Genomic DNA, 17,523 nt, shown 5'->3' with positions numbered 1-17,523 from the left:
AAGGGAAAATTCTATAAAACAGCCATAGGACCGGCTATGATGTACGGAACTGAATGCTGGACAGTTAAGAAGAATAAGGAACAGCGAATGCATGTGGGAAATGAGTATGCTTAGATGGATGAGTGGGGTAACAAAAAAAGATAAAATTAGAGAAGAGTATATTAGGGAAGTCTAGGGGGCATCAATTGATGCTAATATGAGGGAGCATAGGTTAAGATGATTTGGTCATGTTTAACATCACCAAATATGAAGAATTGCTGAACTTAGAGTTCCTGGAAGAAGCAGGAGAGGTAGACGCTTAAACAGAACATGTCGGTAAAGGGGATTAATGTTGATATGACCCAAAATAGAAACTTATGGAGAAATGCAATTAGGGAAGCCGACCCCGCTTAGGGATAATGGAAAGGAGAATGATGATGATTGAATCTTCTGAGAATATAGAGAAGGTTCGTTAATTTGCCCCAGAAGCATACCCTCGGCGTTTTCGACTATTAAGTTTGACAGTAATAAACAGATCTTTTCCCCAAAATAATTCAAGGTAAATGAAATCTAATAATAAAACCTTGGGCAATGGCAAACTGTTTTTGTACATTTGAAAAATACCATTATTTTCAGAAACAACTTTCTGTAATTTTTTTATATAACTCGATGTAAAATTCCGCAGAAGACATGAATCCTATATTTTCTCCAAAACACTCTGTTTTCATTTATACTAAAACATGTTTAGAATATGTAAAGCTCGTCGGATAATGGTAGAATCAAAGATGAATTCTGAAAGGTGAAAGGGACATGAAGCGCATTGAATGAGGCAAACGTGACCCTAGTCCTCCTGCCTGCTATGAGATATGACCATTTGAAACTATTACTCCTAAGAGTCCGACACCAGTTGGGGTGGTCACGCTAATACTGGGGTGGGGCTCAGCCCTCCCCCTTCCTCTCGACAAACAGGATTTTTAGTTTCTAATTTAACCTATAATAAGAAGTTTTATATTTAACAGAGTAGTCCAGCTGCGTAACTTCATCTACAGGATTATAGAAAGTAGACACTGCCGTGTGGCTTAACTAACTTTAAGGGCTGTATTTGACCTATTTATTCTCGATCTGCTCAGGTCATATGTTTACGCAATGATATGTATTCCCTCTCCCAGGTTTATCTCCAGTATGTCGTTAGAGATTAGGGTCTACGCTCCAGAACAGCGGTCCTAGGACCGAGCTGTGTAATACACTCACATATGTCTTTATTGTGTCGTCGTTAGTCATATTAACGCTTCTGTGTGTGAAATAATCTATCATCAAGTTCTGCAGGTATAAGGAAATTTCCATTTCTTCTAATATAATCTGACGATTTTCCCCCAGATCGTATTGTTTTCTGACCGCCGCGCCATATACTGGCGGTCCGAGACCTCCTTGCCTTTTCTCATATTTCTTTTTCTAGCCTTTACTTTATAAGGTTTTAGAAGATCTTGCCAAATGTATTTAGCAAGCATATTGACTAGCATAGACAACATTAGGTACGCTGGTGATCAGTGGCGTACTGAGCATGGTTCCGTGGAACCAGGGCCCGGGCCCCGTAGGGGCCCGCTCTAATGCGCTTTTTGCCTCTTTTGTTTCTAATTTGATGGAGACATTTTGAAGTACACAAGTACACACTAGGAAATAAAACTGCTTAATAAATTTTAATTTTTATGTAGGTACTGATAACTAAAAACTAAGAACACCTATTCATCAAAAAATTTGAAAACAAAATTTAATGAAACACACGGTTCCTTACTCGTTTTACCTACTTACCGAAGCCCTTGTTTCAATACTTGTTTAAAGACTAACCGCCGGTGCCTGCCTACACATGCTAACTCAAACACTTGCAGTTTTTTATATTATTAGCACGATCCATGAATAAGTTGTAGGTAAACTACAAAGTTGCAGAAATTCGGAAACTGATCAATGCAAGTTTTATATGGTGTTACTCGTTGTATTGTTGGTATCTTTTTTTTGGTTAGTAAAAAATCGGGAAAATCACCCTCTAATTAGCATCCGAAATGAAATTAATCGTTACTGCTTCACAAATTACTTTACGTATGTATTGTTTATATGATATGTAAGATTCGTTGGTTCAAAGTGCTTATTTTTGAAAAGGCTGTAGTTAAATGGGCTTAAACGAGTCACTAATCACGAGTGTATGCAAATTTTGAACAGCCATATCTGACATAACCAATTTTTGTCTTCAGGAAAACAAAAAGTCCAAAATATTCACAATAGTAAAACCCATATTTTTTTACTATGTAGTTGAGATTTTTGGTATCACCAATAATTTTTAAATTTCATATAAACAATACTTACAAGGCTTACAAGTAACTTGTGAAGCTATAAAGATTAATTTCATTTGGGATGCTAATTACGGGTTGATTTTTACGATTTTTACCAAGAAAAAAGGGACCAAGTTTATTTTGAGCGTTACATACTGTTACATATTGATGCTATAAACTAAAAAAAAAAAAAATAAAAATAAAGCTTCTTTAAAACTTTAAAAAAGTTGTGAGTTTTTCCGAAAACGTGCTTTATGTTTTGGTTATTTCACATTGAAATATTCGATTTGGAATTTGACAAATAAGAACATACCTACTTTTCATTACCTACAACTCTGCTCCTCCTGGGTCTACAGACTTCGTATATACCCCATTTTTTTCACTTTTTTATAAGCTATATTTTTACTAAGAATATTTTTTTCGATAAAATACTTACTTTTTGAGTTATTTGCGAAAAACCGTCCCAAAACATGTTTTTTGTTGAAAAATGAACATATTCACTCACAAATAACTCGAAAAGTATTGATTTAGTGAAAAAACCTTATAGAACTAAAGTTGCTTAGAATTAGTCAGTTTATCCAATTCCGGACTTATCTTGAACGTATGTTTTTCACCCCCGAGAAGGGGTGAAAGTCACCCCCAGGGCAAAAGCACACATCGGCAAAATAGATATCACTTTTTTGTTTGACATTTTAGCTATGTGTATGCCAAATTTCATCTTAATCCGAGCGGTTCTTTAAAATTTACAGCAAAAACCGTGAGTAAATGGACTATAAATTAGTTTGAGTTTTTGTAATATGATATATTTTATGTTTAGACGAAGCAACGAAGCATTAAACCTAGGAATTTTGTGCAGTAAGATGAATCGTCATGCAACTTTTTGCATTCGATTAGAGAGAGTGTCAGGCAACTTTGTGAACTAAATTCATCTAGGGCAAAAATTTTTGTGCCTAAGAAAATGCATTTTAAAAGTGCATCCCGAAGAGGTGAAAATGAAAAATTTAGAACTCGGGAAATATTGATGGAAATGAGTTGAGTTTTTACAATCTGGGGTTTTGGGGATCGCTGAGCACGAATTTCATATCGGCGATGGTCTCCAAGGTACCTGCTGCCCACGGTGGAACTCGTCGCCTAGAGTTTTATGTTATAATCATTAAAAATCAGTCAACATCCATTACTCGGGGGGTTTTTGGGGTCGCCGGCCACGAATTTAATGTTGGCGATGGTCTCCAAGATACCTGGTGCCCAGGGTGGAACTCGTCGCCTGGAGTTTTATGTTATAATCATTCAAAATCAGTCAATAACCATTACTCTGAGGGTTTTGGGGGTCGCTGATCAATAATTCCACGTGGTCGATGGTCTCCAAGGTACCTGGTGCCAGGGTGGAGCTCGTCGTCTGGAGTATTATGTTATAATTATTCCAAATCATTTAAAACCATTAAGCGGGGGGTTTTGGGGGTCGCTGAGCACGGATTTCATGACGTCGATTGTCTCCTGGGTACCAGGTGCCCAGAGTGGAACTCATCGCCTGGAGTTTTATGTTATAATCATTCAAAATCAGTCAATAACCATTACTCTGAGGATTTTGGGGTCGCTGAACAAGAATCTCATGTGTTAGATGGTCTCCAAGGTACCTGGTGCCCAGGGTGGAACTCGTCGTCTGGAGTTTTATGTTATAATTGTTACAAATCATTTAAACCATTACTCGTGGAGTTTTGGGGGTCACTGAGAATAAATTTCATGACGGTAATGGTCTCCAAGATACCTGGTGCCCAGGGTGGAACTCGTCGCCTGGAGTCTTACGATATAATCATACAAACTCAGTCAATAACCATTACTATAAAGGGTTTAGGGGTCGCTGAGCACCAATTTCATGTTGGCGATGGTCTTCAAGGTACCTGGAGCCCAGGGTGGATCTCTTCGTCTGGAGTTTTATGTTATAATTATTACAAATCATTTAAAACCATTACTCGGAGAGTTTTGGGGGGTCGCTGAGCACCAATTTCATATTGGTGATGGTCTTCAAGGTACCTGGAGCCCAGGGTGGAACTTGTCGTCTTCAGTTTTATGTTATAATCATTCAAAATCAGTCAATAACTATTACTCTGAAGGTTTTAGGGGTCGCTGAGCACGAATTTCATGTCGGCGATGGTCCCCAAAGTACATGGTGCCCAAGATGGAACTCGTCTGGAGTTTTATGTTATAATCATTCAAAACAGTTAATATCCATTACTCGGGGGGTTTTGGGGGTTGCTAAGCACGAATTTCATGACAGCGATGGTCTACGAGGAACATGGTGCCCTGGAGACCATCGCCGTCATGAAATTCGCGCTCAGCGACCCCCAAAACCCCCCGCGTAATGGTTTTAAATGTTGTAATAATTATAACATAAAACTCCAGACGACGAGTTCCACCCTGGGCACCAGGTACCTTGGAGACTATCGAACACATGAAATTCTTGTTCAACGACCCCAAAATTCTCAGAGTAATGGTTATTGACTGATTTTGAATGATTATAACATAAAACGCCAGGCGACGAGTTCCACTCTGGGCACCAGGTGAACAAGAGACCATCGCCGTCATGAAATTCGTGCTCAGCGACCCCTAAAACCCTCGCCTAGTGGTTTTAAATGATTTGGAATAATTATAACATAATACCCAGACGACGAGCTCCACATTGGACACGAGGTACCTTGGAGACCATCGACCACATGAAATTCTTGTTCAGAGTCCCCCAAAACCCTCAAGAGTAATGGTTATTGACTGATTTTGAATGATTATAACATAAAACTCCAGGCGACGAGTTCCATCCTGTGCACCAGGTATCTTGGAGACAACCGCCAACATTAAATTCGTGGCCGGCGACCCCAAAAACTCCCCGAGTAATGGATATTGACTGATTTTTAATGATTATAACATAAAACTCTAGGCGACGAGTTCCACCGTGGGCACCAGGTACCTTGGAGACCATCGCCGATATGAAATTCGTGCTCAGCGATCCCCAAAACCCCCGAGTATAAAAATTCAAGTCATTTCCATCAATATTTCCCAAGTTCTAAATTTTTCATTTTCACCTCTTCGGGATGAACTTTTAAAATGCATTTTCTTATGCACAAAAATTTTTGCCCTAGATGAATTTAGTTCACAAAGTTGCCTGACATTCTCTCTAATCGAATGCAAAAAGTTGCATGACGATTCATCTTACTGCACAAAATTCCTAGGTTTTGGGCTTTTTAGTGCTTCGTTGCTTCGTCTAGATATAATATGATGATTTATATTTAATTTTTATTAAAAACTTTTGATATACAATGTGTGTTTTTATTGGGCTGGCAGGCCTGCATCCCAACTGGAACCAGGGCCCGCTGATCTATCGGTACGCCAGTGCATAATAGCAAGCAACGCACAAGAACTACAAAATATAATAAACGCGGTAGTTCGTCATAGCGAAATGTTTCGTTTACACCTAAACGTTTAGACGAAGCAACGAAGCACTAAAAAGCCCAAAACCTAGGAATTTTGTGCAGTAAGATGAATCGTCATGGAACTTTTTGCATTTGATTAGAGAGAGTGTCAGGCAACTTTGTGAACTAAATTCATCTAGGGCAAAAATTTTTGTGCATAAGAAAATGCATTTTAAAAGTGCATCTCGAAGAGGTGAAAATAAAAAATTTAGAACTTGGGAAATATTGACGGAAATGAGTTGAATTTTTATACTCGGGGGTTTGGGAGATCGCTGAGCACGAATTTCATATCAACGATGGTCTCCAAGGTACCTGGTGCCCACGGTGGAACTCGTCGCCTAGAGTTTTATGTTATAATCATCAAAAATCAGTCAATATCCATTAGTCGCCGGCCACGAATTTAATGTTGGCGATGGCATCCAAGATACCTGGTGCCCAGGGTGGAACTCGTCGCCGATAGTTTTTAGTTATAATTATCCAAAATCAGCCAAAAACTATTACCTTGGGGGTCGCTGAGTACTAATTTCATGTCGGCGATGGTCTCCAAGGTACCTGGTGCCCAGGTACTCGACGCCTGGAGTTTTATGTTATAATAATTAAAAATCAGTCAATATCCATTAAACGGCGGTTTTTGGGGTCGCTGACCACGAATTTAATGTCGGCGATGGTCTTCAAGATACCTGGTGCCTAAAGTGAAACTCCTCGTCAGGAGTTTTTAGTTATAATTATTCAAAATTAGTCAAAAACTATTACCCTGGTGGTTTTGAGGGTCCCTGAGTACGAATTTCATGTCGGCGATGGTGCCCAAGGTACCTGGTGCCAAGGGTTGGAACTCGTTACCTAGCGTTTTATGATTAATTATTTATATGGGAAATAAGCCACAATTAAAATGAAAAAAAAATAATTTTATTAACGTTTCGACGCCCAAATCGGGTGCCGTTGTCAAAATACAAAATATTACCAAAATAAACTAAAGTGTTGTTGCTAAGCAAAAAAATTCTTCTAATAATTTATTTAATCTCACTCATTTATATTGGCTTATTTCCCATATAAATAATTAATCATAAAAATGCCACAAGGAAATAGCTTCAGAACAACTAGCGTTTTATGTTATAACTATTCAAAATCAGTCAATAACCATTACTCGTGGGGTTTTTGGAGTCGCTAAGCACAATTTAATGTTGGCGGTGGTCTCCAAGGTACCTGGTTCCCAGGGTGCAACTCGTCGCCTGGAGTTTTATGTCATCATTATTCAAAATCAGTGAAAACCCATTAATCTGGGGGTTTTAGGGGTACGAAGCTTAGTACGAATTTCATGTCGGCGCGGCGATGGTCTCTAAGTTACCTGGTGCCCAGGGTGAAACTCGTCGCCTGGAGTTTTATATTGTAACCAGTCAATAACCATTACTCGGGGGTTTTTGGGGTCTCTGAGTACGAATTTCATGTCGGCGATGGTCTCCAAAGTATCTGGTGCCTAGGGTGGAACTCGTCGCCTGCAGTTTTATGTTATATTCATTCAAATTCAGTCAATATCCATTACTTCGGTGTTTTGGGGGTCGCTAAATATATTTTTCATTAATAATTTTTCTTAAAACACTTTTATATTATATCCTAAAAAATTAGCTATTTAAAAATTATTTTAAAATTTTGTCGCTTTTAATCAGTTGTCGTTAAATTTTGACACTAATGACATTTATGAAATTTTGACATAATTGGCATTTCAAGGGTAATTAAGTTATATCAGCGATTTTTTATGTTTTCTGCGGTATTATTTCAATTTTTAGATTTCTAGTATGCTTTTATATAAAAACAGTGGTTTTTAGAACTCTTTAGCGACGTATTAGTATAATATAATGTTGATGGATTACCGTCGAAGGCCGATATGATCAACCAAAAACTATGGTGATTTTTCTATTGACTTTCTTAGGTGTGAATCTGTCTTTTTATTTTACTGCTCCTGGTTTAAAAACAAAGCATAGTATGTATGTGAATACTTCCAAGCTACACTTTTATGTAGTTCTGTTCTTTTTATTTTAAAATTTTAATTAATTATAAAAAAACATCTAAAAAGTGATACTGTAACAAGAATTATACTTGGCAACCCTGCCGACCGAGTGACGTAGGTTCTCCCGACGGCTGACAGCTAAGATGGCGGAGACTGCTTCAAGAGTGCCTGATTGTACTCCAAGCCATTGAACTATTAGTTTTAATAATGTAGTTTGTTTCTATTTCTTTCGGTGATTATACCGCTCACAGTAAAGTTTGTGCTTATTATTATTCAACCCCGATGTGTAGGTGCTTCCCATTATTTACAGCTGAAGTTCGAGTACGAGCAAAACCCCTATAATATATCCTAACTCTCACACCCTAAACCCTCATCCCCTTATATTGGCGTCCCAACTTTGTGGCTAGGAATTATAGACATTGTTTCGTAAGTGTTAAAGTGCTTTTTAATACCAGAATTTCGCTGTAAGTAGTATTTTAAAATCAATAACCCTACTTTTTCATATCGTGGCGTGGCATGTATTTTGCGCCGATTTTCATGTTTCACCGGTATATATCGATTTTGCATGCACGATCTGAGTACGGGGAATCGATTTCGTATTTCGATTATTCGAACTGATGTTCGCTTACTTGTCGTTCTGCGCGGTGTTGCCTATGTCTAACACTGTTTCGTAGCTCTTCAAATTTTTTCAACATTTTGTTGCCAAATTTAAAATTTTACCGAATTTGCTCGGATTTTAAATTAAAATATAATTATATAACTTTTTTCAATAAAATAACTTTATTGCATATAATTATATACCTTTTTCAATAAAATAACTTTATTGCATATAATTGTATAACTTTTCAATAAAATAACTTTATTGCATATAATTATATAACTTTTCAATAAAATAACTTTATTGCATATAATTATATACTTTTTCAATAAAATAACTTTATTGCATGTAATTATATTACGATTTCTCAATAAAATAACTTTTATTGCATATACATATAACTATCTAATTTTTACAATAAAATCACTTTTATTGCCTGTGTCTGTTACACATTTAGTAATATTTGGTTATCTGCTATACTTTGTACAATGTCAAAAGGTAATTCAAAAAATCCTACAGCAGGAGAATGTTCTGCTCCCGCTATGGTAACAATGTCACAAGATCAATTTGATTCATTACTTTCGGTACTTGCTAATTCTAACAAACAAGTATCTGAAGATATTCTGGTACAAATCAGAGACATTAATAGAACTCCTACACATACGTCAGGAGGAAACTTCGTTAAATGTACTGCTCGCTTTGATGGTACTGTTAACGCTGATGTTGAAGCTTTTCTCGACAATGTGATCACTTTTAAGGACTGTTCCCAAATAAGTGATGAAAATGCTCTTCGTGGTTTATCCATGCTTCTTAATGGTAGTGCTGCTACATGGTGGCAAGGTGTCAAAAATACCATTCTCACATGGGAAGACGCTGTACAAGCCTTGAGAGATGCCTATTCGAGAAAACTTCCTCCTCATTTAATATTTCGAGAATTATTCTCGCGTGAACAAAATTCTAAGGAACCTACCGAACTGTTTGTTTCTCGTATTCGAGCTTTGCTCGCACAATTACCTTATACCCTAACCGAAGAGGTTCAGTTGGATATGGTTTATGGCTTAATGGCGCGTAAAATACGAAAAAGGTTACCAAGGAATAAATTTCGAGACTTTAAGGAACTTTTAAGGGAATCTCGAGAAATCGAAGCATCCTTAAAGGAAGGTTTAGTTGCTACCGACTCTGATCGTCGACAAAAACCTCAATCGAATGAAGACAAGGATTCTGTTAAACCAAAATTCAGACCAAAGTGTACATTTTGTAAAATTTTTGGCCATACTCAGCCGGAATGCAGAAAATTTAAGCAATCTAATTCTAATGATTCAGTTAGCACCTCTGTACCTCCTAGTCGTCCAAATACGAATCCTAGCACTTCAAATGTACCTTCTCAACGTTCTTCCAGTGTAGTTTGTTACGGTTGCAATACTCCTGGTTATGTTCGCACAAATTGTCCTAACTGTAAAATTTCTGTAAATCCTATTACCACAGAAGCAGCTTCTTCTGTAGAGCTTCTTTTAGCAGAAACTGACAATTTGAATAATCGTCCCCTCTTACCAATAAGTGTCTTAGGTTTGAGTGGTTGCGCATATGTTGATACTGGAGCTAAATGTACTATAGCTGGAATTAGACTATACAATCATTTTTTAAACAAAGGTCTACACTATATTTCCAAGGAAATGAGTTTAGTGCTTGCTGACGGTATAAGCCGCACGGTAACAGCTCATATTTTTGAGTGTTTGGTTCTCCTATTAGATAGATCCATACCTACTACTTTTGTGGCATTTCCTGAACACACATCAGCTAAAACTCTTCTTGGCATAGACTTCTTAAAAAATGCTGATATTATTATTAATATCTCTCAAATGAAATTCTCATTTGCTGATTCTCCTGATATTCAACATAAACTATTACGGGAACCTAACTCCTGCAATGCTTCAATTAATCTTCTTGAACTTACTCTACGACAGGACGAAGCTTCACAGTTAAATACTTCTGAGCGTAGTACTTTACAGTGCTTGATAAATCAGTACGGTGACGTTTTTATGGAACATAATGAACCTACACCATTTGCTGAGCATTGTATTAATTTAACCAGTGATATTCCAATCGCTGTGCCCCCTTATAGGACAACACCTCAGAAAGCAGAGATACTCAAAAATGAAATCCATCATTTATTGGAAATGGAAATCATTGATGAAAGCGACTCAGCTTATGCTGCACCAACTGTACTCGTTCCTAAAAAAGACGGTACCTTTCGCATGTGCGTTGATTACAGACGCCTCAACGAAATAACTGTACCAGATAGATATCCTCTACCGAGGATGGACGATCTGTTGCATGCCACCACACAGACACTATTTATGACAATACTAGATCTGAAAAGTGGCTACCATCAAATAAGTGTTCGTCCATCAGATCGAGATAAAACTTCTTTTATTACCCCTTTTGGTATTTTTAGATTTAATCGTATGCCTTTTGGTCTACGAAACGCGCCTGCTACTTTTCAAAGGCTTATTGACCGTTTTCGTAGCGGATTACCAGGTATTACTATTTTGGCATATTTAGATGATATTATTATTTTATGTAGCTCATTTGAAAATCATATCAATGATCTAGCTAGTGTGTTTCAAAGATTACAAGTATTCAAACTGTGTGTAAATAGAGCAAAATGTACTTTTGTGCGCTCTTCAGTAAAGTATTTAGGACACCTTCTTACGCCCAATGGGATCGCTCCTGATCCAGGGAAGATATCAGCAATTGCTGAAATGCCTATTCCACGCAATTCTAAACATGCTTTGTCATTTTTGAAAACTTGTAATGCACTTGGCGCATGTCTCCTCCAGGGGGAGGAAGAAAATGAAAAGACAATCCAAAGAATTGCTCTTCGTTATTACTGGCCTACCATTAGGCGAGATGTTGTAAAGCATATAAAGAAATGCATCGACTGCCAAAGGTATAAACCTTTGAATCTAAAACCAGCAGGTCTATTTCAAACTCCTGTGTTGGCACAACGCTTTGAATGCGTTGCAATTGATTTAGTGGGTCCACTACCTGTGACTGAAAAGGGAAACAGATGGATTTTTGCAGTGGAAGATACTTCCATGAAATGGATAGAAATATTCCCGTTAAAACAAGCTACTGCGGAGGAGTGCACAAAGGTACTAATAAGTGAAATATGTTTACGATACGGCACCCCTCGTAGAATAATAAGTGACAACGGACCCCAATTCGTTAGTAAAATAATGCAGCAGTTTACATACTGCCTAGGTATTCAGCAATCACTCATTCCTGTTTATCACCCTGCCTCAAATCCGGAGGAACGTAAAAATCGAGATCTTAAAATTCAGATTTCCATTTTAGTTCAAAGAGACCATACTAAATGGGATGAAGTGCTACCCAGTATACGTTTTCTATGAATACCGTACCAAATTTAGCTACCGGTTATTCCCCGGCCTATTTGAACTTTGCGCGTGAGCTACGTACGCCCACAGATGTGCATAAAGACTTACGAGCTATTATCGCGAGTGAAACGGTTATTCCCGAGATAACACCTTACTTGCGCAGGCATACTGACATTTTATTAAGTGCGCGAGAAAATAATGAATTACGCCAAGACTCTTCGAAATTGTATGCAGATAAACATTTTCGCGAAACCGTTGTGTTTAACAAGGGACAGAAAGTTCTAGTAAAGACTCACATCCTTAGTAAAAGTGATGCAGGACTGTCTTCTAAATTTGCGCCTCGTCGCGATGGCCCATACCTTATCCTTAACCAACTTTCTCCCACCTCGTACGAGTTAGCAACTCTAACGCACCCAGATGTATCGATCGGAAAATACCACGTGTCTGCTCTCCATCCTTTTGTGGAAGATGATTCCGATTCGCCTGTAACTCCTCTACATGAGTTACGTAGTAGAGGTCGACCTTCAACCACGTTGCAGAAAGATGTCGCAGCCAAAAGCAGAGGGGCTATCCCTAAACGACATCCTAAGACAACGCAGCAATCTACAGGTTCTGGTCTACCTGTAATCACAACCAGTGACTCCAGTAGTACCTCGTTGCCTACGCAGATTGATTGTTCCATACAGAGACCCAGACGTTCCAAGCGCCCTCCTAAGCGCTATCAAGATGCTCATGTATGATGACCGAGGTCTGTTCCAAGCCCTCGCTAATAACCAGTTATTCCGTTTTGTATCAGCCATATTCTACGTCTGATCCAAAGGGGGAGGATGTAACAAGAATTATACTTGGCAACCCTGCCGACCGAGTGACGTAGGTTCTCCCGACGGCTGACAGCTAAGATGGCGGAGACTGCTTCAAGAGTGCCTGATTGTACTCCAAGCCATTGAACTATTAGTTTTAATAATGTAGTTTGTTTCTATTTCTTTCGGTGATTATACCGCTCACAGTAAAGTTTGTGCTTATTATTATTCAACCCCGATGTGTAGGTGCTTCCCATTATTTACAGCTGAAGTTCGAGTACGAGCAAAACCCCTATAATATATCCTAACTCTCACACCCTAAACCCTCATCCCCTTATAATACCGCATTTAACGCAAAGTAAGTTTTTAATGTTGGTGTTATAAATAATAATATTATAATATCAAGCCGTTTAAGATTGGTATTAAAGGAATTTTCGTTATCTACAGTCTATAGCTGCACTGTTTTATAAATTTGGTTTTCGAAATTGCGGAAGAAAGAAATTTGTGTAACTTCAAGTACAGTTGAGTCCGCGAATCTTTACCCGTGCGTCATCATTTAAAGCATACGAAATAAGTCGATGATAAGTCGGAAATTGAAATTTACTAAACGCAACAGCAAGTGACACTAAGTGACTTGCTGTTGCGTTTAGTAAATTTCAATTTCCGACTTATCATCGACTTATTTCGTATGCTTTAAATAATGACGCACGGGTAAAGATTCGCGGACTCAACTGTAAGTAAATATATTTTTTTATTTTATTTTACTTTTTTATTAATTTTATCATTATATTATACAAATAAATTGATTATGAATAGGTGCACTAACATTTAATTTAACACGCATTTTTTAGATTATTTTATACCTACCTTGAAGACCATCGCCAACATGAAATTCTTGCCCAGCGACCCCTAAAACCTTTATAGTAATGGTTATTGACTGATTTTGTATGATTATACCATAAAACTCCAGGCGACGAGTTCCACCCTGCGCACCAGGTACCTTGGAGACCATCACCGTCATGAAATTCATGTTCAGCGAAATCAAAACTCCCCGAGTAATAGTTTTAAATGATTTGTAATAATTATAACATAAAACTCCAGACGACGAGCTCCACCCTGGCACCAGGTACCTTGGAGACCATCGAACACATGAAATTATTGTTCAGCAACCCCCAAAATCCTCAGAGTAATGGTTATTGACTGATTTTGAAGGATTATAACATAAAACTCTAGGCGACGAGTTCCACCCTGGGCACCAGGTACACAGGAGACCATCGCCGTCATGAAATTCGTGTTCAGCGACCCCCCAAACCCCCGCGTAATGGTTTTAAATGATTTGGAATAATTATAACACAATACTCCAGACGACGAGCTCCACCCTGGGCACCAGGTATCTTGGAGACCATCGACCACATGAAACTCTTGTTCAGCGACCCCCAAAACCCTCAGAGTAATGGTTATTGACTGATTTTGAATGATTATAACATAAAACTCCAGGCGACGAGCTCCACCCTGGGCACCAGGTATCTTGGAGACCGTCGCCGATATGAAATTCGTGCTTAGCGATCCCCAAAACCCCCGATTATAAAAATTCAACTCATTTCCATCAATATTGCCCAAGTTCTAAATTTTTCATTTTCACCTCTTCGAGATGCACTTTTAAAATGCATTTTCTTATGCACAAAAATGTTTGCCCTAGATGAATTTAGTTCACAAAGTTGCCTAACACTCTCTCTAATCGAATGTAAAAAGTTGCATTACGATTCATCTTACTGCACAAAATTCCTAGGTTTAATGCTTCGTTGCTTCGTCTAGTTTCCAAAGCTAAAATTTTAGTATTCTAAAAGATACCAATAAGCGTACATTGTATGCCAAGGCACAAATAAAAAAAAATCAGGTAACGTCCATAAAATATTTGGGAGCAAATGTCAATAGCCTACGTAACCCAAAAAGGAAATCCTATCAAGAATTAAACAAGCGAGAAAAACACTCATGAACATGAAAGCATTTTTGAATAGATCAGACCTTAGTGTGGAGCTCACCATCCGATTGATAAGATGTTACGTGTTTTCTGTGTGGCTGTGAAAGTTGGAGAATGGACTCTTAAACAGAAAAAAGAATAGATACTTTTGAGATCTATACAGGGTGTTTGGTAAAAAATGGGCCATAGCTTAACCTTAGATTCCTGAGCTTAAAATAGGTCGATTTCAGCTAACTTACCGAGTGCGAAAGTTGAGGATAACCGAAATACAGGGTGTCAAAGTTAAACTGTTATTTTATTTATTCTTGAATATTTCCTGACAGGCATGGGATAACAACACGAAATTTGGAAAGTGGGGGTTTTGTGGGACGAAAAATCTGAATTCGCCACCAAAAATGATTTATTACCCAGAGGGCGCCACATACGTCTTTCAGCGCTCATTTAACACGTTCAATTTTTTTTATCCCCACTGTACATACTTTTTGAATGAATCAAAACTTTTATTCTCTTAATATTTTAACTTAAAAAAGGTATCTCAGCTAAACTCGACAGTTTTCGAGATAATCGCAGTTTAAACTGCGATGCAACATCATTTTTTGCATATCATGGTAGTTACACCCGAGAAATAAACTTAAAACCAGAATAATTTCCAAAACTGTATCGCAAATTCCTTTAAATGGAATTTGCGATGCAATGACATAAATATGAGAACTTGCACAATTATTATGGTTTTAAGTAAAACAGTTGAGTTTAGTGATATGAATATATACCTCTTTTAAGTAAAAATATTAAGAGAATAAAAGTTTTGGTTCAAAAAGTATGTAGAGTGGGGATAAAAAAAATTTAACGTATTAAATGAGCGCTGAAAGACGTATGTGGTGCTCTCTGGACAATACATAAATTTTGGTGGCGAATTTAGATTTCTCGTCCCAAAAAACCCACGCCTACCAAATTTCGTGTTGATATTTTGTTATTCCATACCTGTCAGTAAATATTCAAGAATAAATAAAATAAAAGTTTAACTTTGACACCCTGTATTTCGGTTATTAGGTATTAACTTTCGTACTAAGGTAAATTAGCTTAAATCGACCTATTTTAAGCTCAGAAATCTAAGGATAAGCTATGCCCATTCTTTACCAAACACCCTGTATATACAAACAGATGCTGAGAATTTCATGGGTACAAAAAGTTTTTAACAATGAGGTACTTTGGCGCATGAACAAACAAAGAGAATTACTAAGAATAATCAAATAAAGAAAAATACAATACTTGGGCCATGTGTGTTGAGAGGTGAAAGATATGAACTACTTCAAATCATATTCGAAGGTAAATAGTCCAGGGCGCATCTGTTTTGAGATGGACGTTGAGAGGTGACTCAAATTTTTTTACAGAAATTGCTTGAAAATAACTCAAATAATAATATTTGAGTTATCCTCCCACTCAAAATGGTCCGGAACATTGGTTAAATAATCAAAATGTCAAAATATGAAGGAAAAATTCGATTTTTTTATTGGTTTTTTGACTATAACTTTAAAACTATTCATTTCTGAGAAAAGTTGTACTGACATAAAAGTTGCGTAATTAAATTTCCTATAACAAAGAATTGGTTAAAAATTTAAAAAATAGTCACCCTTGTTGCAAAATAGCAATAATTTCGAAAAAAAACATACAAAAACAAGTATTCGCATTCTACGTTTTTCAACCATTTATGCTACACTTAGGACCTACATATTTTACCCAGAAAGACTTTATGATATAATTAAGCAACACTGTAAATTTTATTAACATCGGTTTAATAGATTTTGAAAAATAAATTTTGCAATCCAGCTTTCGCAAAAAAAATTCATTTTTTTTAAATGTTGCAGAACTGAAAATAAAGCAGATATCAAGTTGTTTTTTTGCTTATAGAAGTGTACTGTACCTTTAATTTTTAATTTGCAAAATTAAAATCGAATAATTACCACGGTGTCAGGAAATTTTTTTAAATAAACATTAATTTTTGGTGCTACGCGCAGGACAGCGGTGTTAGATTCACACAAGTTGATTTCCACCAAAATTTCTTCCAAACTTTATCTATTATATTATTTTCTTACTCTATATTTTGTTGTATTTTAATATTTTAATTCCACAAAAATCAAACTAATTTTATTATTGTTTGTGAAATATTGTTTAAACAATTGCATATGTTTAAAAATAATAAACTTTTATTCTATAAGTTAAAATATATGAACAAAGAATGGTTTTGCTAAAAAGTGTTATTTCAAAGGATAGAGTATGTGTTTTCATTTTGCAATAAACAAATTTATTTATATCGAAATGTAATAAAAATTAAAATGTATCAATCATTATCAAAGGTCATTGGAATGCCCAATCAGAGTAAACTATCCGCTGTCCTGCGAGTAGCACCAATAATTAATGTTTTTTTTAATTCCTGACGCCGTGGTAGTTAATCGATTTTAGTTTTGCAAATTGCAAATGAAAGGTACAGTAAACTTCTATAAGCAAAAAAAATTCAACTTGCTATCTGCTTTATTTTCAGTCCTGTAACATTTTGAAAAAATGAATTTTTTTTTGCGAAAGCTGGATTGCAAAATTTATTTTGCAAAATCTATTGAACCGATCTTAATGAAATTTACAGTATTGTTTTACTGTATCATAAAGTTTTTCTGGGTGAAATATGAAGGTCCTAAGTGTAGCATAAATGGTTAAAAAACGTAAAATGCGAATACTTGTTTTTGTATGGTTTTTTCGCAATTATTGCTATTTTGCAACAAGGGTGACTATTTTTTAAATTTTTAACTAATTCTATATTGTAGGAAATTTAATTATGCAACTTTTATGTCAGTGCAACTTTTCCCGTAAATGAATACTTCTTTTAAAGTTATAATCAAAAAACGAAGAAAAAAATCGAATTTTTCCTTCATTATTTGACATTTTGATTATTTAAACAATGTTCCGGACCTTTTTGAGAGGGAGG

The sequence above is a fragment of the Diabrotica virgifera genome, chromosome 3 (assembly GCF_917563875.1).
Source record: "Diabrotica virgifera virgifera chromosome 3, PGI_DIABVI_V3a".
NCBI lineage: Eukaryota > Metazoa > Arthropoda > Insecta > Coleoptera > Chrysomelidae > Diabrotica > Diabrotica virgifera.
The sequence above is the reverse complement of the archived record's forward strand: the minus strand, read 5'-3'. Positions refer to the sequence as shown.